We start from the raw sequence: 23,056 nt of genomic DNA, 5'->3' as shown, positions 1-23,056 counted from the left end.
ATTTCCTCCGCTGTCACCATTCCCCCCCATCACGAAGCCTGGGTGTCCCTCAACTGGCCCTTAGGTACGTCCGTCCTGTTCTCCCCACTCCTGTCGCCCAGAACTCTCTCGGCCTACCTTCTGCCCCCAACCATCTTTCCCCCTCATCACACGGCAGTCCAGGTTGCCAATCTTGCCCCCTCGCCCCTCACTCTCCCTAAAGGGCTTATAATCGAAGAGATGGAGGAAGCCGAGCCCTGTGTCCCCTCCCTTTTCCGCTCCCCCGCCCGTCTGCCTCCCATCCCCAACCATCTCTCCGCTCACCAATCAGATATCCTCTGCCGCCGCCTCCTGGATTTCCAGGATCTGTTCGTGGCAGGACCCGCTGATCATGGACACACCACCTACCTGGCTCACGAGATTCACACGACGGTCCCACCGATCCGACAGCGATCCCGACGCAAGAACCCCAAACAGTGGGAAGAGGAAGACCGCCAGGTGCAGGAGATGATCGAAGCCGGAGTCGTCTCCCCCTTCACCAGCCACTGGTCCTACCCCGTCGTTCTCGTGAAGAAAAAGGATGGCATGATGCTGTTCTGTCGATTACTGCCGGCTTAATGACGTGACCACAAAGGACGCTACTCCACCCCTGCGCATAGACGACTCCCTAGATTCCCCGTATGGTGCCTCCTGGTTCTCCACCCTCGACCTCCAGTCAGGGTACTGCCAGGTCCCGGTGCAACCGGAGGACAGAGGCAAAACTGCTTTCTCGACCAGCAACGGGAAACATTATGAATTTAATGTTTTACCCTTTGGCCTCTGTAATGCCCCCACCACCTTCTCAAGACTATTGGAATCCATCCTCAGCGGCCTCACATGGGAGATATGTCTCGCTTGCTTGGATGACGTCATTGTCTTCAGCCAGACCTGGGCCGACCACCTGCAGCACCTCCGCCGGGTTTTCACCAGAATCCGACAGGCAGGCCTCAAACTCCGGCCCTCCTAGTGCATCCTGGCTGCCAGAACCGTCTCATTCCTGGGTCATGTCATCTCCCAGGCTGGCATATCTCCCGACCCAAACAAGCTTTGCACCATCACGGACATACCCCCACCACAAGACGTTCACGGGATTCGAGCCTTCCTCGGCCTGACATCCTATTACCGCCGTTTTGTGAAGGTGTTTGTTCACATTGCCAAGCCACTCAATGACCTGACTTATAAGGGAGAACCGTTCATCTGGACAGACGAGAGACGAGCCGCCTTCCAACGACTTGAGGATAAGCTTGTTTTCGTCCCTGTCATGGCTTTCCCGATTATGCCCTCCCATTCTGGCTCTACACAGATGTTTCCCTAATCGCGATCCGTGCTGTGCTGGCACAAGTCCAAGAGGGCCATGAGCACATCATCGCCTGCGCCAGCCGTACCCTCAATCAGGTGGAAAAGAATTATGCCACCACTAAGAGGGAGTGCCTGGGCATCATCTAGGCACTTGAGCACTTTCGGTCATACCTGTTGGTGACTCAAGTTACTATCATCACTGATCACCAGTCCCTCCAGTAGCTGCGGCAGTCTGACACCCACAATGCCCAGCTCATCAGATGGGGCGAAATCCTGGAGGAGTTCATCTACAAAATCCCGTACCGCCCCGGCAAACTCCACACCAACAGAGATGTTCTCTCCCGGCTCCCCATCAATGCTGCCCAGCTGGAACCCGATCTCCTCCAGCAGTGGCATTGTAAGGAACGACCCCACTGGATTCCCTAGCACCTCTTCAAGAAACTGTATCGCCAGGGCGACCACCTGCTTACTCCGTCCGGGCATATCATCGTAGCCCCCGACACCGCCCTAGACACCCTTCGACACCTGCACACTCACAACGGCATTCACCTGGGCACGAAAAAACTCCTGCAGGTCTTCTAACGACACCTACTGGGCACCCAATCCCTCCACCCTCGCCAAGGAGATTATGCAACCTTGCCGAGCTTGCGCCCTTGGTAAGGTCATCACCCGTACCGCCGGCCCATCAGGACATATTACCGCCCACAAACCTTGGCAGTTATTGGTGATCGACATAGTGGGACCCTTACCCCCAAAATCAGGCTATAGGTACGTGATCACATTCATCGATACGTACTCCATATTCATCGTAGCTTCCCAGCGAAAGAACACCACGCTGTCGCAGTAGCTGACGCCCTGATTCGGCACGTATTTCCGTACTTCAGTATCCCACAAGCAATCCACTCTGATAATGCACCAGAGTTCACCAGTAAAATCTGGGAGGAGCTGGCCCACATATTTGGCTATAACATCTCACACTTGTCCCCTTACTGGCTCCATGGAAATGCCATATGCGAGCGAAGCCATCATACGTTAATGAATCAACTCCGCACCCAGACAGAAGCCACCAAGGACGACGACTGGCCCGCCCATGTAAAAATCGTGCAATGGGGCATCAACTCCTGCCCCCGAGAGGACGGAATTTCGCCGTACGAGTGAGTGTTTGGAGAAACACCCCTCTTCCTGCTCCTTCGGCAGCACTTACAACCCTCCACTTCTACTCCCACATCTGACCCACTACACCATCTCAAACAATGACTAACCCACCTTCAAAACAACCTAGACCTCCGCCCCGAAACCGCCTCCAACCCCTACAAGCCAAGCAACACTGTTATGATAGCACAGCTCCCCACCCCCCACAAGCTTGCGCCTCGCTTCACAGGCCCCCATACCATCATGTGCGTCTCTAACCCCTACCAGGTGACAGTCGAATATCATGGCACTTCCTGCACTCTCAGAAACTGGCATGTACGCTTTTTTCATGCTCCTACCTCCCCTGCCCTGGCCCCGCGCCCGTCCCACCCACTACCCCCGTGCCACTTCCCTCTACCTCCTATGACTGCTACATCTCCCCCTCGCTATCTCTCTTTCCCTTCCCTTCCCTTCCCCCACCACCTCCATCTCACCTCCCACCACACTGCCTCACACCTCACCTGACAACTCACCAATGCCACCAACTCCTCGCCTCTCCCTCACCTCCTCACTACCCACCACCCCGTCCCCCACACCCAGCACCGTGTGCCCTGCGCACCCCCCTGCACCCCCTCAACCCACCACAGGCCCCAAATCTCCCTGCCCGCCACCCACACGCGCCCCCTCGACCCCGTCTACCCTGTCCCACATCCCTGACCCCACCTGTGCTGCCCACGCCCTCACTACACCACCACTCACTAAGCCTGCAACCCACTCCATGTGCCGTGCCGCCTACACTCCTACCATCCCACATCCGCCCTCGCACGCCCTGTGCCCCTCACACACGCGCCGACACTGCACCTCCACATCATTGCTCACACCCACCCTTAAAACAATAATCACACGCTCCGGCTGCCTCTCCTGCCCACCTGCCCATTACACCCACTCCCCTACCCAATGCACCTTGCCACAAAATCATACTCCAACCCTTGCACTAAATCATCTCACACTCATGCTACACCAGGCTCAAATCCCAGTCACCTACACTCCCCAGAGACTCCATGCCGCATTACCCCAGCATAAAACCCCATACTCGCCGTCCATCTCCAGCATTCAGCATATGCCTTCACCGAAGACAACACCTACCGCCATGAGGATTCGCCGAGCCGTATGGGTGCTGCCCTTAGGACGAAAATGTCGAGTCCATGGACCCCGCCACCTCCTACAACTCCTCTGCTCCTCCACCAACGCATCCACCCTCTTCATCACCTGTGACAAGCAGCTAGACGAAAACCCTGCCACCACAGCCTGACACGCCCTCCTCCAACACCTACAGCCAGTCTACCAAACCTACGACACCAAAGTTTACCACCTCCAGTCACAGGGACGTGACTTTTCCCAGCAGATGATGGTAAAATGCAGTATAATGTTGTTGAGGGCAACTCAACACCCCCAGAAGGGGCCCACCAAGGAGCATATACAGTGCACCTGAACTACAGGCGACAAGGACATAAGTCTGCTTGGGCCGCGCACCCCTATGACCCAGAGCTCGCCCACCGCCACCACAGCAGGAATATGAGACTACCTTCCGGGCGAGCCGACCACCAACAACCACGGGGTGGAGCTGTTACTCCAGCTCCAATCAGCACCCCTGAGACTGCCGGTAGCCTCTCAACCCTCCTACAAGAGACAGCCTGCAGCCGCTCTGGAGGTAAACAGGAGATGGCCTGTAGCCGTTCCTGCCTTCGTCAGGAGATGGCCAGAAGCCGCTCTGAAGGTGTCCCTCGAGAGACGGCCTGTAGCCGCTTGACCCTCCTACAATAGACAGCCTGCAGCCGCTCCGGAGGTAACCAGGAGACGGGTGGTAGCCGCTCCTGGCTTTGTCAGGAGACGGCCAGTAGCCGCTCTGAAGGTGCCCCTGAATCGGCCTGTAGCTGCCCTTTCCCCCAGGCCACGGCCAGTATCCGGGTCTTAGCGACGGCCGGTAGCCGTGCCCCTAGAAGACCACGGCCAGTAGCTGGGCCCTACGGTAGGAGACGGCCAGTAGCCGCTCCTCCGTCAGGTGCTGACTCCTGCCCACCCACCTACGACCCAGAGGGAGCCCCCGGCCTGGAGGAGTACTGGAGAGGCCCCGTGACTACCACTGGGCTCTTCTTCCTGCAGCTGGATCCTGAGAGGACTCGACTAACGGGCCCTGATGTAGGCTGATGCTGGAGCCCCCTCCTGACGGCGTCCCTGAACACAGGGGACCGCAGCCCTTGGGACCTCCAGACTGCCCCCAGGACCACCAGGCGGGACCTCCCTACACCCAGACTCCTGAGATCTTCGTCCTCTGTCAGGCGCCTGAGCGAGAAGTTCTGGCAGCTATTCGACCCCAGCCAGGAGGGCCGTACTCCCGCCCCAAGTCCCAGAAGCGTGGGACTCTTCACCACCAGCAGCCCCGGATGAGAGAGGACGCCCTTACCCATGATCCCGTGGCCCCTGAGCACAGAGGCCCCTGGCAGAACCCAGCCCCGTCAGTAGTGAGGCTGTCACCTCCGCTGCCCTTGTACCTGACCACCATGATACCCAGACCCGAAAAGGAGTGACAGTGAGAGCACAGTGTCCGTGACATAGTGAAGTAAAGGCAGAACAGTGAATTAACAGTAAAAAGGAAGTCAGTGAGAAAAGCATCAGGGGCAATATAAAAGAGTGGTGGAATAAACAAGGTAACAGTGCAACAGTGAACACAAAAAGACAGTGAAGTACGGGTCTATCGCTGTGAACTTGCTACCAAATCGTAACCAAGATCATACGCAGGCCCCAGTGTTAAAGTAATTATTACCTACGGTGAAATAGTGCCACCCATTTCCACCCATATATAGAACTTGGACTTCTTGCAATAATAGTGCATAACCCCTCTGCCCTACGTGCTATTCACCTTACCCGACCTTGTCCTGAGTAGTATCCTGCGTGATATTAACAACCCATATCTAGACCTAAGAATTACAATTGTCCAGTTTACCTGTATTTGTGACATCTATCCGTTCCACTGTAGAATTTAGTAATACACATGTAAGGTTGTTGCCTTGAGTTTTTGTGTCCTGCCTCTCTCCTATTTGTCTAAGCTCCGGTCTAGAAAGAGAACCCAGCTATACGCTAGGCATTAGAGGGACGGGAAGCCGACCCTAAAACACCTAGCATTACACTTTGTATTAATCTCTTTGAATGCTTTACTGTCAGTGTGCTCTCTTCTTTCATTTGAGTCCCTTTCTGCATCCACTCTTGCCACTTCTCCCTCTTTATCCCACCACCCTATATCTTATCCCACCATGTTATATAATTTGTTTTATCTGCTGCACCCACCTCCTCCATGTATTCATCAGACACTTGCTGGTTTCTTTGTTTCTTCAATTTCAGTTTTTTTTGCCTTCACTGCTCTCTCTCTCTCTCTCTCTCTCTCTCTCTCTCTCTCTCTCTCTCTCTCTCTCTCTCTCTCTCTCTCCCTCTTAGTTTTATTCCTCCCAGCTTTACCTTCCATACCACAGCCATATGAAAAGACAAACCTCCCAATCATCCTCTCACCACTCTCGTATCCACAACACTGTCAAGCACCGTTCCGTACACAAGAACATACTCTGTCAGTACCAAGTGTATTTGTGTGCAACTGTATGCTTAAATTATGATCTACAAATGCACCATATCCTTTCCTGACATACATTTCAGATTAATACTCTAAAAAGTTAACAGTTGTGTTAATTTTGCCTGTTTTCCTTGAATATTCTGTCTTCTTTCCTTGAATATTCTGACTGCTTTCCTTCAATGTTGTTCTTGATTTTTTCAGATTTTCTGCCTGCCTTCTTTGAGTATTCTGCCTGCTTTCCCTGAATATTCTGCCTGCCTTCCCTGAAAATTCTGCCTGCTTTCTTTGAATATCAATAGTATCCATTGGAAATGAATGACTCTTATTTCTGGTGTAACTACGGCTTCAAACATCTGTGTGATCACTTGGCTGACTGTTGGCTGTGATAACCTAAAACTATCTTCATTGCTTTGTCACTATTTGCCTAATACCAAAAGGTCACAGCAAGTTTCATTTCCGGGTAGACAGCACTATGTCGTATGTAGTTGGTTATCTCATTTCTTACCAAGTCTCTCACAAATTTAACTCATACCCGGTAAAAACGGTATTGTTTCCTAATTCTCCATGATTCTATCCACTGAGGAAGCCACTCTATGGTGAAAAATTCTACAACTGGTGCAAAGCTGGGAATAGCGCTGCTATTAGTAGCGGCGCTACACAGCGCCGGTACTATTTTAATAGCGATGGTGGTAACACCATTACCTTTTTTAGCCAGTAGCAGAACTGAATGAAAGTAGTATATGTGCTTTTAGTACTGCATGATGGCCACATACTTTAGTAAGGCAAATTTGGAAAAGAAAAGGGATAAAGGTAGAAAGCAGGATGATGATTTCTACCAAGAACTAGTTGAAATGGAGACTTACAATGAACTGGTAGAACGAGAACACAGACTAGAGATGGCTTTTCGGCATGAGATTGATGAAATTAAGAAACAGATGCACTTGCAAAAGAAAGAAATAGAAAAATTAGGAAAGGAAGTAAACAAGAAAGACACAACCATAGATGAACTGACAGTAGAAGTGGGTTCACTCAGGAGGAAAATTAGTGAAATGGCAAGTACAGTAGTCAACCACGAGAGTATTAAGGAAGAGTTCAAAAATAATACAGAGACAATTAGGCAAGGAAGCAGTCTGATAGATCAGAGTAGTGATACTGAGGAGAAGATAACACAGGTGAATGAACCTGTGCAGAGCTACAAAAATGATGTGGAAACCACATATGCTGAAATGGTGAAAGTAAAGAAAGACTTAGAAATAAGGGTGGAAGAAAAAAGCATTAAAAAGGAAGTGAAAAGAATAATCCACAACAATCCTAAATTAGTCAGAGATTCAGCAGATATCAACAAATCTATAGTAATCACTGGTATAGAGGAGGAAGAAGTAAGAAACAAGACCTCAAGAGACGAAAAGGAGATGGCAAATGTAATGAGCATATTGAAGGAAGTATCCGAGGAAATCTGTAGTAAAGACATAGAGGAACACAAAAGGTTGGGGAAATATGAGAGAAACAAGTCAAGGCCACTTCAAGGTAACCTTCCAGAGTGTAAACACTGTGGTGGAGATACTAAAAAATGCAAAGAATCTTATGGAAAAAAGAGTTCAAGAATGTGTGGATAAAAAGATGCCTAACACAAGAGGAACTGGAATTACTGAAAGAGAAGAGGGAGGAAGCAGAAACAAAAAATGAGGGAAGATCAGAAGAGGAGAAGAATACATTTTTTTACAAAGTAATTGGATTGCAGGTAAGAAAGCGGTACATAAACAGGAGGGAATAAAAAGGAGGAAGGTAGTAGAACCAAGTCATGACAAGTATATAAACAAGATGATTAAGTTGATGTACTCAAATGTGGATGGAATGGTACCTAAATTATTAGAGATGAATGATTATATCAGAGAAAATGAACCACATATAATATGCCTGACTGAAACAAAATTAACACCAAGGATTTCAAATGACATCCTAAACTTAAAGGAATACAATATATGGAGAAGAGATAGGAACTTAAAAGAGGGAGGAGGAATTATAATATTAACTAAGAAAAATCTAAAAGTCAAAGAAATAGAACCAGATATACCCTCACAAGTAGAACTGATTGCAGTAGAGATCAATACATCTGAAGGGAAAGTAATTGTAGCCAATTTGTACATGCCACCCAGATCAAACACATGGGAAAGAGGCGAATATGAGGATCTGGTGGAGAGTACAATTCAGAGTTTAAGATCATTACTACATAGAATCGAAGAGAAATCAGAAAGAATTATACTAACTGGGGACTTTAATACAATATAAATTGAAATACTCTAGATATAATAAGCCAAGAAAGCTGTTGGGACCAAAAGCTCCTGGATCTCATGCAGGAGTTTTTCCTAATGCAACATGTAAGGGAAAGCACCAGAAAAAGAGGACTCGATGTACCTTCAATGCTAGATCTTATATTTACTAGGCAAGAAAACTATATTGACAATTTAATATATCACCCTCCATTCGGCAAAAGCGACCATGCAGTACTAAACTGCAACTTCAGGATTGCATATGACATAGTTAACAGCAATGAAAGTTACAAAAAGAGCCTAAACTATAAAAAGGGACACTATCATGACTTACAGAAGTACCTTTTTGAAACTGATTGGGAAAAGGAGCTTAGAGGACAAGATTTAAATGCTATTTATAAAAAATTCTGTGAACTTTATGAAATAGGAGTCTGGAAGTACATCCCACAGCACAAAGAAGCAGAAAAGAAAAGGAAGGAATGGTTCAATACAGACTGTAAAAAATCAAACGAAAAAAGAGATTTGCTGTGGAATAGATACAGAAGACTCAATAGTGAAAGGGCATATAACAACTATAAACAGGCAAGAAACGATTATACATGAATAAGGAGGGAAGTCCAAAAACAGCTTCAGGAGGATACCATAAATAAAAGCAGTGATCAACCGAACCTGTTTTACAGCTACATCAGAAGCAAAACCAAAGTAAAAGATAAAATACAATCCACTACGGAAGAGGGAATCACCTGTACACAAGAGAAGAATATTTGTGAAGCACTAAATAAGAATTTCCCATCAGTTTTTAGAGAAGAAAAAAGTTTGAGAGGGATTGTGTGGAACATGCATGCCCACACGTACTACCAGATATACAAATATCAGAAAAAGAAATACAGGAGTTAAGTAAATTAGACAAAGGAAAAGCAAATGGTCCTGATGAAATTTCATGTTGGGTACTACATGAATGTGCAAAGGAGTTAAGTAAGCCATTATCTTGAGACAAGGTAAACTACCTGATATTTGGAAGAAAACATTGTTCCCTTATTCAAGAAAGGGAATAGACAAAATCCACTCAACTACCGACCAATATTACTAACCAGTGTTGTAAGCAAGGTATTAGAAAAGCTGATAAGAAAAGCTTGGGTAAATCATCTAGAACACAATATGATAACAGAAAGACAGTTTGGTTTCAGAAAAGGAAAATCATGTGTTACTAATCTGTTGAGCTACTATGACAGAGCAACAGAAACATTACAGAAAAGAGAAGGATGGGTGGACAGTATCTAATTAGATTTCAAAAAAGCATTTGTCAGAGTACCGCACCAAAGACTTCTATGGAAACTGTACCATCAAGGAGGAATCCGAGGCAAACTGTATTGTTGGATGCAGAATTTTTTCATAAAAAGAGAAATGAGAACAGTACTAAGGGGAAATTACTCATCATGGAGAGAAGGGACTAGCGGAGTTCCACAGGGCTCAGTGCTGGCACCAATCATGTTTTTAGTTTATATAAATGATATAGACAGTAACACTGAAAATGAAAGCTATCTAAATATGTTTGCAGATGATGCAGAAATACAAAGGAGAAATACTAACACAGACTCTTGTAAACAGCTACAAGAAGAATTAAATAAACTTCATTAATGAAGTAATACATGGCAAATGAAATTCATTGTGGACAAGTGTCATGTAATCAAGTTTGGTAAAAGTGGAAGAAGACCTGATTGGGATTATAAGTTTGGAAATAAAACCCTACACACATCAGAAAGAGAGAAGGACCTAGGTGTGATTATCAATAACAGAGTATCTCCGGCTGACCACATCAGTGAGAAGGTACGGAACATGTATACACTGCTTGCAAATACAGTAATCCCTCCACTATCCGACGTAATAGAGCCAAAGGCACATCTGGAAAGTGGTCCTGTCCAGATAGTAGGCACCAGCCTCCTGGACTGGTACTTATAGACCCTAATGCAGCCTAACTTTGAAAGCCACCTAAATAACTCCCTACCGGACATGCAGAGCACCTATTTAAACCTATTTAAGACCCTATTCACACCAATAATGGACATAAAGCATGAAATGAATGAAAAGGAACCAAAGAATGAGGAATTAAAAATGACTGTACCTCAGCCAGGGTACTTATATCACGTTTGTGGCTGCCTTTCTAAGGTTTTGGCAGTGATGAAAATGCTCTTGAAGCACATACAGTACTCCAGTGTTGTTCTGCACTTAATTATTTGCGCTGTGAGTTATAATTGTTTAACACTGCACATTGTTCTTAACTGCACCACTGCAGTTCTAACCGCCAGATAAACTGCCAATTTGCACTCCACAGTTGATCCTTTGCACTCTAAGTTCAGATTTCTTAACACTGCACAACACTGTAAATTCCCATGTGGTCTAGAGGCGAGGTATTGCAGTTTATTCACTGTTTATTCACAAAAAACGAGCACGTGTGGCTTCCAGTGCGATAAGCATCTATTCACAATCGAAGTTAGGGAGTAACTGTTGATGTCGGAGAAACACAGTTGCCAGATCGCAACGGCCACATTACCAATATGCTCAACTTTCATTACCAAATTTAACTTTTCATTACCAAATTCGTAAAGCTAGCATTTATTCTTCACTAATTATATATACAAGTGGAAATACATGTAATCACTCTCCTTATAATTAACAGCATGTTGATTATTTTCACGCTATGTGGGATAGCAGATTAATCGGAGAGAGCAAACAATCCACCATCTCCATCCTGTGTATCCTCATACATGTGAAAAATCCGTTTGGTAATGCATTATTCTGATTCATTACCAAACAAATTTTTCAATACCAAATTGGCCCACATTTGGTAATGAAAAATAACAAACGGCAACCCTGACAGGGAAGGGGGAAGGGAGGAGGAAGGAAGGGGTGAAGGGGGCATGGTGTAAACAGCTGTTTGGCGCCACGCGGCAATTTGAAATTACGGGTGGGAAAAAATTAGGATTTTGGGGGGATTTTTTTCTTTTTTTGGCCATTTTCGTTTCCGATGGTCCAGGCCCACAATGTCTGGTAAGTGGGGATGTCCGGAAAGTGGGCGTCCAGAAAGTAGAGGGATTACTGAGAATAACGTTCACATACATAAATGAAGACATGCTAAGAAAGATAATAACATCATTCATCAGACCAACCCTGGAGTATGCATCAGTAGTCTGGAGTCCTCATCTCAAAAAAACACATAGACAACATTGGAAAAATTCAAAGGGCCGCTACAAGATGGGTACCAAGCTTAAGGGATCTAAGCTACGAAGAAAGACTAAAAAAACTGAATCTACCAACATTACAGGAGAGAAGGAAAAGAAGTGACATGATTATGCTATATAAATGCATATTAGGGAAGGAGAAAATAGACATAAATGATTACTTAACCAATGGGGAAGCATCAGCAAGAGGACACTGCAAAAAACTGCACAGAAAGAGAGTTGATAAAGACGTAAGGAAATTTAGTTTCCCAAATAGAGCAACTGATCAGCGGAATGCACTACCAAATGAAATAGTGTGTGCCAAAACAATTCACAAATCTAAAGATATGTATGATAAATATGGTTTAAGACACAGGACAGTACAAGCTTGACTCATTCCTGTAAAGATACAATTAGGTAAGAACAGTTAAGTAAGAACACACACACACACCTCTAACTATCCCTGTCTCTAACTCCTGCTCTCTCCCCCTCTCTCTTTCAGACTAATTCTTACTCATTACGTTATTATTTCGTAACAGTATGTTACTTTCAGTTTAAAGTAATGGAAAAAGTATTGCTATTGTATAAATAGCCTTTAAAAGAAAGCCTCAGATCATTTTTACTTTTGTTTTCGTATGTATCTTAAATAGGTTTCATTGAAAATATTTACAACTTACATTTACATGAAAATATTTACAAAATCCCTTCACTGTGTACAGCACTGGGTGGGGCACACAGGCAGAATGAGGCAGAGCGAGCGTGAGCAGGAGAGCGAGTGAGTGTATGGCCTTGACAGCTTGGGGGATGGTAGAGGAACAGTTACCTTACATGCCTGCCAATTTTTACCCACGAATCATGAAAAATGGTGTCACAGTGAAGTTTTTTATTTTAAACCGTTTTAAAACGGCACTGGCACTGGCCGTGGAATTATGTCAGACCGTATTAAAATGGCACTGGCACGTGGCAGGTTAATGCCAAATTATTATCCTAACCTGATTTATGATATTACAGACTGTTTGGATAAGTTACCATAGGTTAGTTTAGGTTAGATTAGGCTAGATTATGGTTAAATAAATTTAGTTTAGACTTCAGGAAAAATATATTGGGGAGAAAAGGGATCTGTATTTTGTTTTTGTTGATTTGGAAAAGGCCTTTGACAGAGTCCCTAGAGAGATGGTGAAGTGGGCAATGAGAAAGCTTGGCTTGGAGGAGTGGCTGGTTAGGGTGGTTATAGGTATGTATGTGGGTGCTTGCACCCAGGTAAGAGTGAATGGAAATTTGAGTGATGAGTTTTCTTTGAACGTTGGTGTACATCAGGGGTCAGTTTTGAGTCCCATGTTGTTTATCATGGTACTTGAAGCCCTCTCACATGACTTCAGAAACGGACTTCCATGGGAGATGTTGTATGCTGATGATTTGGTGTTGATTGCAGAGAACGAAAGGGAGGCGGAGGAAAGGTTTAGGAAGTGGAGAGATGGTATGGGGCACAAGGGCTTAACGGTAAATGCAGATTAAACAAAAGTGATGATATCTAGGCTTGGTGGCAGTACTGTCAAAGATGAGGGAGAGTGGCCATGTGCAGTTTGCCACAAGGGCATGGGAAGTAATTCCCTCTTGTGTGGTGTTTGTGATAAATGGGTGCACAACAGATGTAGTGGTATCAGAGTTAGACTGCGAAATAATGCTGATTTAGGTGTACGGCATGTCGGGGAGAGCAGGTGGAGATTGTCAGGCATGAAAGGATTGAACTTGCTGGTGAATCTCTTGAGTGTGTGGAAGAGTTTTGTTATTTGGGAGACATGTTGTGTGCTGGAGGTTGCGCTGGAGCTAGCTCTGTGGCTAGGGTGAGAAGTGGTTGGAAGAAGTTAAGGGAGCTGTTGCCTCTCCTAACATTGAGAGGACTCTCCCTACATGCTAAGGGGTCTTTGTATGCAGCATGGGTTAAGAGTGTAGTGCTGTATGGTAGTGAGACCTGGGGAGTAAAGGAGGAGGATATTCGCAGGCTCAGACGTACAGAAATGACACTGATTAGGTGGATGTGTAGTGCATCCCTGCGTGCAAGGTCTGGAGGGGCTGGGTTTATGATGGAAGAGTTGAGAGGTAGGATGGGACTGGAGTGTATTGGTGTTGTGATGAGGAGAGGTAGATTGAGATGGGTTGGGCATGTGGAGAGGATGGGGGATGATAATTGGGTGAGGAAGGTGAGAAGTGTTAATATTGGGGGTGGGGTTATAAGGGGTAGATCGAGAAAGACATGGGACGAGGTCATTAAGTGTGACCTCAGGGTTAAGGGACTGAACAGGGAGGCTGCAATAGATCTTGCACCATGGAGAGCCGCCATTAGGTGACCAAGGCCAATGCATGCAAGCATGTTGCAGCCTTTAAAAATGAAATGAAACAAAATTGTGTTAGGTTAGGTTAGGGTTAGCTTGGTTAAGTTGGGTTAAGGTATATTGTTAGGTTGGACAGTTTAAGTGATGTAACATGTGTGTTTGAATAGATTCAGTAAGGCTTGGCTTGTAGTAATAAGTATTGAACTAGGCTCATATTGTCCTGTCTTAATTATTATGGATATCTAGGGAGAAATTTATTCAGCTCATGGAAAAATATACTGAACTGGAAGGGTTACACACGAGGTACTATCCATAATTTTCTGGACTAGTGTTATATGAATTTGAAAACTCACCATAGCTCCTATTGGCCACCATTACCCTCAAAGTAGTTCCCTTGCGCATTGATATAGCGGTCCAAGCGCTTCCTCCCTTGCTGAAATGCTCCCTGGAAGTCCTTTTTGACGAGTGTCAAGCACCTCCTGCTGTTCATTCTGGATATCCTCAGTGGTGTCTAAACAATGCCCTCTCAGCTTAATCTTCATTTTTGGGAACAGAAAAAAGTCATAGAGGGCCTGGACAAGAAGGCTTCATCAGAGGCAAGTCCGAGAAGCTCAGTGCAGTCATCGACGCATTGCTGCATGTGGTCAGCTGTCAGGAGCCTGAGGACAAATTTGGCTGTGATGCAGTACTTGCCTAATTCTTCAGTTAGAATCCTCTGACATGTCACAAAACTAATTCTCACCTCCTCACCAATATCATCAATGCTCCGATGTCGATCTTCATGGATGAGCTGCTGAATTTTTGTGACATTCTGAGGAGTTGTGCTGGTTGAGGGCCTCCCTGTGTGGCTGTCATTGCCAACTGATTTTTGAACTGTGTCTACCACTGAGACACCTGTGTCCGACCAAGAGATTGCTCACCAAACACTTGTTGAATCATTGTCAGGGTCTATTTTGCACTTTTTCTGAGATTTGCAGAAATTTGATGTAAAGTCACTGTTCGTTTTTTATATCTATCCTAAAATCACCTGACAGCACATGCGCAAGAGCAGACAAATGAATGTCACAAATCCCCACGTCCGCCTAGCTCCTCGCCCTGTGACACTGACTCACAGTGCATGATAGTACACTCGACCCTCGATTTGGCGGACCCGTTTCCCGGATTTCGGATTTTCCAGACACGGACTGAGGCTGGGCAATATTATCAAATGCTGGACAAATCCCGTACAAGTCCGGGATTTTCACAAAAGTCCGGCCGTTATTCTCTCATTTAAAACTATAAGCAGTCTGGTGCACAACATAGTATAATTTTAGTAAGGTTTTGACTCGATAAAGGCCATTTGTAACACACAAGAAGATATTTTCATACATGAAATGCATCTTGGCCACCAATCTGCTTCACCCCACCAGTTCCTAACTCGTGGCAATATCCCATTTGCCTCTTACCTTTCTCAAATGCCACTGTAAATGGTTTAGTGCATAACACAGTAAAATTTAAGGCAGGCTTGGACACGATAAAATTCATAAATAACAAAAAAAAATATTTTATTACGGACAAAGTGAGACCTGGGCAGTGAAGGAGGAAGATATTCGCTGGCTCAGACATACAGAAATGACAATGATTAGGTGGATGTGCAGTGCGTCCCTGCGTCCAAGGTCTGGAGGGGCTGGGTTTATGATGGAAGAGTTGAGAGGTAGGATGGGACTGGAGTGTATTGATATTGTGATGAGGAGAGGTAGATTGAGGTGGTTTGGACATATAGAGAGGATGGGGGATGATAATTGGGTGAGGAAGGTGAGAAGTGTTAATATTGGGGGTGGGGTTATGAGGGGTAGTCCGAGAAAGACATGGGACGAGGTCATTAAGTGTGACCTTAGGGTTAAGGGACTGAACAGGGAGGCTGCAATGGATCGTGCAGCGTGGAGAGCCGCCATTAGGTGACCAAGCTCGACACATGCAAGCATGTTGGAGCCTTTAAAAACGAAACGAAACGAAACGAACAAAGTCAGTGGAATCCATTCCTACTCACTTAGCTCACCCAACTCGGTGTGACTAAAGACTGAATTGGCACTTTTCACTGGAAAATATATATATATATTTGTTTTCGCCACGGTGGCTCATACACACCTAATTATCTGAAATCCGCTAAAAAAAATGTACTTATTATAACCCAATTAATAAATTAGGTTTCAGAGCTAAAATGCGCCAATGTTAACAGATATTTCCCCTTCAGATCATCAGTGTTTGTATCTCGGTCAGCTGATGAGTGGTTGGCCAATGTTGGCCCCCTTGACAGACTTCTATTTTGCATAAGTATTTAGTACAAAAAAATGTATCTGCATTGTAAATCGATATTTATACAAAACAAAAGTCCGTCAAGGTGAGTTGTTAGGCTAGAGGCAAAACACTTCTGCTGTCTTCAAGCAGTTTTCACTCTGAATCCTGATTTTCTGTGAATGATTAAATTAAGCACAAATTTTTTACTGTCTATCTATCTATTGCCAGATGCCATAATCCCATTTTACTGCATTTCAAATAATTAGATGTGAAAACCTATATGGTGATAAAGATTAAAATATTTTCCAATTAAAATTGCCAATTCTGTCCAAGATCGAGATCACATTTGATGACTGCGTGTTTGTATCTCAGTCATCTGATGAGTGGTTGGTTCACCTCGTGGTGTTCCATTCCTTGTTCATTTTCCTTTTTTTCCTCAGCTTTCTGATCTTCCTCGATCATACCCTCCACATTCTCGTCAACAACTGTCTAAACAACCATTCTTAGGGTTGTAGCTAGCAAAATACTGTACTGCTATTGTGTCAGTTATTATTATTGTTATTGTGTCACTGTTATTATTTTATGTACTGTGTATGTTAGTTATGTTGGTATATGTAGCCTACATACCTGAATGCTTTAGAATATCGGAATAATTGCCGGACAGTATTGGAGAATTCGGACAAAGGATGGTAATAGTCCAGGGAATGGGATGTGGGGCCGGACTTTTGTGATTCCCAGACTGGTCTCCCCCCCTGTTAGTCCGGGAAATCCAGGGTTGAGTGTACTGTCATCTAGAGGCGAATCGCGCTACTATAATCCATTTAGGAGTCGTGATCCCTGTCCTGAAAATTTTGGATAGCACCTCGTATGACTGAATCCAGTGCAGTTACCATTTTTAACATCTTATAATTCTAAAGGGATTTGGTGGTGACAGAACGTAGAATGTAAGTCCTATGATTCTAGAGGGTTTTGGCGGTGACAGAACGTAGAATAAGTCAGTGTAACAGCACTAGGCTGATATTGGAAGCATCTAGTCTACATATGGAAACACATGTGAGAGCAGTCAGTAGCTACCTATTGTGTAGTGGTGCAGAGGTGGCACTAGGTGGAGTAACTTGGCACCCATATCACCACACAGGACTTGCCAGATGTGTGATAGTCAGTGGTTGTTTTTTGTTGCTGATCAACCCCAGACTGTCTGGCCAAGCAGACCCATCAGCTACAGGCAAGCAACACCACAGGGTTGTCCCATGTAATGACCTGATGTTCGTTTGTGGCTGACAGTGCCTGACCCAAGCAGGGTGCAGGGAATACTGTGATTTGGTTCCTGGATGAATGCCACTTTTGCATCTCCTCACCCAGTTAACAGGGGCACCATAGCAGGCTCCACTTCACCCTATAGTGTGGTTGTATTGTTATCAGCTGGAGTTTTAATGGTTTCCTGGGTTATAGGAAACTGTTAGGCTTGTCACTGAGCATAGAGCCACCTGATATGGAAAGGAAAGTAATAAAAAATAACAGCAGGGGAAGGGAGAGGTAAGATGAGAGGAAGGCAGACACAGAATTAAAATTAGAAGGGGGAAGGGAGAAGTTCAGTACTACCATACATCAAGTGAGTGGATGATGGTTGCCACCACCTACTACCTTCAGTCATTGTTTAAATTATGTAATTACAATTGCTGTATGTATCTTTGTTTTTAGGAATACTTTACATTTAAGTTTTACTGGTTTCTGTATTTCCTCAGGAAGTACATATTAATCTGTTGATTCCAGGCCAGTGACCTCTAAAAGTATTATTAGTTGCATTGATGTAACATTAAGTACTTGTCCACTGGATACTCTACTGTTGTGTATGTAATGAAGTGATCTGTGATTCAGGTGTGTGGTGAGAGAACAGCTGGACACGCACAAGGCAGCTTGCAGTCAGTTCATCAGAGGAGCTGATGTGGACTCTGCAGACTGCAGCTAAAAGGTAATGATTGTGCCAAGACTCAAATCTTCATCTTGATGATTCTGGCTCTGCCTTTATAAAGTGTTGTACTGTAAACCATTGGTTTGCATGGCTAATGTATTACCAGGTTATACCGTGCACTGTGCAAATGGAATCTGCACAAAAAGAAGCTTAAGAATCTCCTTGTTTTGGTATTGGAGAGAAGTGAATCATAAATTTTCCCAAAGGTCCCTCTTTTGGCTCTTTAAAAAGTTTTTTTTTTCTCTCTCTCTCTCTCTCTCTCTCTCTCTCTCTCTTCTATACAGGAATGTTTACAGTCGTGTGGCTTACTGTCAAACTGCCACTATTGATGGTATCCATGTCTCTGATGCACAATAATGAGGTGGCAGGAAATTCAGAATACATTCCAAAAATAATATAGCAGTTACTTGATGATTACTCATGGAAGGAATGTCACATTTTAAGGGCTGAAGATGTATTGATCATGAATGTCAGAGTAAAGTGATATTAAATGTTAAATAAATTGTATTTTTTGTTTATAACAGTTCATGTTGTACACAGAGATTTACAAACCAGCCCTTAATAAGACAAAGGCACAGTATTTTTTCTTTATCTATCTATCTATTGCCAGATGCCTCAATCCCGTTTGGGGTGGCCACAAACAAATTACCTCCAAGTCGCCCTGTCCCCCGCCATTTCACTGCCCTGCTCCCAACTCACACCCCCCCTCTCTCATATACCTCTCCACCCCATCCCTCCATCTCATCCTCGGCCTCCCCCTCCCTCCTCCCCCCTCCACCTCACTCACATACACTCTCTTCATCAGTCTTTCACCCTCCATCCTCTCCACATGGCCAAACCACCTCAGTGTGTTCCTCATAACACTTCCTATCACATCCACATCCACACCACAACGCTCCTTTATATCCTCATTCGTCAGCCTGTCTCTCCATGTGACTCCACAGGCTCCTCTTAAATAACTCATTTCCACTGCTATCACTCTTGACTTGTGTCCTTCCAACAACGTCCAAGCTTCACTTACATATGTTAGAGTTGGTATCACAATACTGTCATGTAGTAACTTTTTCACTTCCATGCTCACTTCCCTGTTTCTTATCACTGCTTTCAGAGAACCAGCAACCTTTCTTCCCTTTTAAGGACTTCACCCTCCAAACCTCCATCCTTACTCATTACACTACCCAAGTACTTAAACGTACTCATATTTTCCAATTCCTCACCATCCAACCACGTTGTACATTCACTGACTTCACCTCTCTCAAAGACCATCACTTTACTCTTCCCTACATTGAACCTTTAAATTCCATTTCTTACACACTCTCCCAAACTCATCCACCAAGCCCTGCAGCTCCCCTTCGTCTTCATTCAACAACACAGTATTATCTGCAAACAACAGTACAGGGAGTTTCCAAACACTATCCTCTCTCACCAGGGCCTCTCCAACATCCACTACCCTACCTTGTACCTCTTTTATTACCCCATCCATGTACAGATTGAACATCCATGGAGACATGACACATCCCTGTTTCAACCCAACTTTCAAAGAGAAAAATTCACTTAGTTCACCATCCACACGCACTGCAGCCTTCGCACCATCGTACATACTCTTCACAACATTCAACAACTTCCCATCTACTCCATATATTCTTAACACTTTCCACAATCCTTGTCTATCCACCCTGTCATATGCTTTCTCCAAATCCATGAAAGCCGCATACAACTTCTTTCCCTTCTGTAGAAACTTTTCCACTAAAGATCTAAGAATGAATATCTGATCTACACAACCTCTTCCCTTCCTAAAGCCTCCCTGTTCTTCTCCAACTAATTTCTCTGTTCTTTCTCTAACTCTGTCAATAAGTATCCTACCATACACTTTTCCTATTATACTAAGAAGACAAATGCCCCTATGATTACCACACACTTCTTTTTCCCCTTTTCCTTTTGTACAAGGGAATAATTATACCTGACTTCCAATCCTTCGGGACTCTGCCTTCCTCCCAGGCCAATCTGCACATCTTCCGCATCCATTCTACTACTATCTCTCCCCCATGCTTCAGCATTTCACCACACACTCCATCAATTCCTGGGGCTTTCCCCGATTTAACTTTCTTCATTGCTTCCACAACTTCTATCCTACTGATTTCTTCCTGTCTTCTCACCTCCCTTCTTCTCCCAGCCATTCCCCAGCCACTTATACTCGCATTACTTCCATCCTCTATGTTCATCAATTCCTTAAAGTGTTCTCTCCATCTGCTCACTTTTTCTTCCTTCTCCACCAGTAATCTACCATTTTTATCTTTCACTCCCCTGCTAACGTCACTTCCACCCTGTCTTACTCTTTTCACCTCTTTCCAGAACATTCTCTTACAGTCCCTCCACTTTACACTCAAATTCCTTCCAAATTCCTCATCCACTCTCTTCTTACTCTCTCTTACTAATCTTTTCACCTCTCTCTTTCTCTCTACATATAACTCTCTCTTCCGCCTCTCAACTTCTTCCATGCCCCTATTTCTCATCCATTCATTGTATGCTTTCTTCTTTTGTGCCACAGCCTGTCTCACCTCTTCAGTCCACCACGCTGTTTCTTGCACCCCCCTCCGTCTTCTCTTCCATCCACACACCACATCACATGCTGCACATATTTCTTCTGTAAATATCCTACACACACCTTCCATGTCTCCCATCTGCTCCAATTCATATTTGCCCAGTCGTTCTTCCACTTCTCTCTTATACTCTTTAGCTTTTTTTATATACATTTTCGTGTGTCTTTTATTGCAGTGCAAATTGAATAACCATAAAATGAATCTGATTTTTTCTTTCCCTCTCTCCACAGCATAAATGAGCTCATGCAAAAGCAGGGTTCATTGGACGGTGTTATTAAGTTGATGGAGATGCTGGTCTAAAGGCGACTGTTGTTCCAGGTTCACAGCTGGAGTCAGAGCAGTAAAGCAGTTGTAAACACTGTCGTCATCAGGGTGCTGCCTGAGTAATGGATGATAAGTATAAAACAGGACTGAGGGCACATCTTATGTTGTGTTAGCATATCCAGCAAGAGGTACCTCGCCAAACAACTTATGGGTTATTATCTATGTAGTGTCCTGTGGAAGATTTGTTTTTTCTCACATAGGAACTGATTTTGGATGATTTACCTGGTGTGGTATCCTTTGCAGTATCTGTTGCTGCAGAGACAGTAGGTAGCAGCTATTGAAATAAGGAAGATGGTGGTAATATCAGTCTGAATTGACAGCTTGACTCAGCAGTGATCTGTATATTTAAAGTTACGGTTCAGAAGCATTCACGTGTTTGCAGTGTTTAATCCTTTGGCTGTGGTAGGTGATTGTGGTCGCCCTACTAATTATTCTTTATGATGCGTCAGGCGACTTCAATCCGCAGCCAAAAAAAACAAATTTCCTTCCACACATCTGTTGTTTTTGTATAAATACAGTAAGTTTTTATTTTGTTTATGTGCCAAAAAAACATTGTGTATAGTGTACATATACAAGTGGAAAACCTTCCTTGAAGTAAATAATCTTGTCATTATAGCAAAATTAGAGAATAGCAAAAACTATTTTCGCATTTTGTTCTGAGAACATTACAATTTTCTTGTACATGAACGGTAAATTTTGATCTCTCTTATGTGCCAAAGAACAGTGTACATGTTTGTAGTGTGGATATACAAGTGAAAAACCTTGCTTGACATAAATCTCGTCATTATTGCAAAATTACACAATAGCAAAAATTATTATTGCATTTTTTTTTTCTCAGAGGATCACAATTTTCTCGTAGAGAAAGATACATTTTGACCATTATCACACACAAAAAATGGAAACTTCATGGTCATTTCCTGTTGGAAAAGTAACAACAAAGTTATAATTAGCACATTCATTTTCTAAGAATTTAGGCTGTGTAATGATGGGTTGCAGCCAAAGGGTTGAAGGAAGAATAGTCTTTGTTGAAATTTTATCCATTTTATGTAATTACAATTATTATCCAGTAATAGTGATGAATTTTTGACAGTTATTGTTCATTGTAATGGAAGCAGCTGATGACTGAGCATTGGTACAGTGAAGGTAAGTCATCCTGTTGGTGGTAGACAGTAAGATTAACACCAAGGTAGAGTATCTGAAGTATAATGGAAGTTGAGAGAGGTGGAAGGAATGATATAATGGAGGTGGTAAAGGAAGAACCAGATGTACAGTTAGAGTGTGAGGTGGGTGACAAAATACTGGAGGTGGTAAAGGAAGAACCAGATGTACAGTTAGAGTGTGAGGTGGGTGACAAAATATTGGAGGTGGTAAAGGAAGAACCAGATGTACAGTTAGAGTGTGAGGTGGGTGACAAAATAATGGAAGTTGTAAAGGAAGAACCAGATGTACAGTTAGAGTGTGAGGTGGGTGACAAAATATTGGAGGTGGTAAAGGAAGAACTAGATGTACAGTTAGAATGTGAGGTGGGTGACAAAATGTTCCTTAGTGACAATGAGACTGTCCTGGACACAGTGTCCTCAGCTGAAGTTAAGCAGTTCAGATGTTTAAAGAGTGGTAAAGCATTTGCTTTTAAGAACAGTCTTATCCAGCATGCAGTTGTTCATTCAGGAGTGAAGAATTTCAAGTGTGATGAATGTGGTAAACTATTTGCACAGAACCGTGATCTCACTCAACACCTATTAATTCATTCAGGAGTGAAGAATTTCAAGTGTGATGAATGTGGTAAACGATTTGCACAGAAGGATAATCTCACCAAACACCTAGTAATTCATTCAGGAGTGAAGAATTTCAAGTGTGATGAATGTGGTAAACGATTTGCACAGAAGGTTCATCTCACCAAACACCTATTAATTCATTCAGGAGTGAAGAATTTCAAGTGTGATGAATGTGGTAAACGATTTGCAAGGAAGATTCAACTCATTCAGCACCTAT

Source organism: Coenobita brevimanus, chromosome 48, assembly GCF_032717465.1.
Source record: "Coenobita brevimanus isolate Jiangsu-jjx chromosome 48, ASM3271746v2, whole genome shotgun sequence".
In the NCBI taxonomy this organism is placed as follows: domain Eukaryota; kingdom Metazoa; phylum Arthropoda; class Malacostraca; order Decapoda; family Coenobitidae; genus Coenobita; species Coenobita brevimanus.
Note: the sequence above shows the minus strand (reverse complement) of the source record.